This window comes from Charadrius vociferus, unplaced genomic scaffold (assembly GCF_000708025.1).
Source record: "Charadrius vociferus isolate BGI_N301 unplaced genomic scaffold, ASM70802v2 scaffold161, whole genome shotgun sequence".
Classification (NCBI taxonomy): domain Eukaryota; kingdom Metazoa; phylum Chordata; class Aves; order Charadriiformes; family Charadriidae; genus Charadrius; species Charadrius vociferus.
The window spans coordinates 3565495-3566482 of NW_009646928.1; positions in this window are offsets into that span (position 1 = coordinate 3565495).

The window sequence follows — 988 nt, forward strand, 5'->3', positions numbered from 1 at the left end:
GGCGGCTCCCTCGGAGGGCTGGTGTCTCTCGGGAAAAGGTCGGTTAAACACCGTAAAAGAAGAGTAATGTTTAGTGAGCTTTTAAAGGAATACAATTAATGCGTATATAGGCATAGTTAGTATTAAATAGCTTTCGCTGAGACTTACTAAACGCCTCACTTTGTCTCTCTGTATCCAATTCATTGTCCAGAGCAATGAATTGCGAGCGCAGCTCCACCTGTGCTCTGAGAAATGGGTCCTGGTGAAAGAAATTATTTTATAAAGCACTTCTGCCCCTTTGGGAGTGAGTGTGGATGAGTCCCTCCATCTTTGGGCTTCTCCTTTTGTCCTCAAACCAGGGCAACCTCTTAGTGTTTATTTGAGCTCAAGCATAACCATTTTCCAGGTTGTTTCTGGTTGGCTCGTGAGCTTAAATTCAGGCATGTGTTTCTCTGATACAGTTTTATTTACAAAAATCTCAGAGAAACAAGTGAGCAGGTGCTTTTTCAATTGAGCACTGTGACACAGAGCTCCTTCCCGCTCAGCATTCTGTAGCAATCTCCCTAGAAGTGTTTTGCCAGCTCATCATGGCTTCTTCCACAGAGGTTTTTAATGATATCTGTCTCATATAATATGAGACATGCTGATCCGTAAGATAAGCAGAGCTCTATTTTGGTAGTCAGAAACCCGCCGTTGGGGTCTGATCAGCCTTGCCCGGGGGCTGTGTTTTGCATGACAATCCCAATCATTCTAATTCAATCTGTTACAAAAAAAGAGCAACTGCTGTATTCATCATCTTCAGTGAGGTCTGACTCACTCCACAGCATCCAGCACCACTTAAACGTGAAAGCACTAGATCAGTTCTCGTCTATATTTAACTAACAAGTAGTCTGTAAGTAATCTTGATAATAATAAAAAAAAAAAAATAGAGAGAGAAGGGCATTATCACAGAATCACAGAATGGTTAGGGTTGGAAGGGACCTCTGGAGATCATCTAGTCCAACCCCCC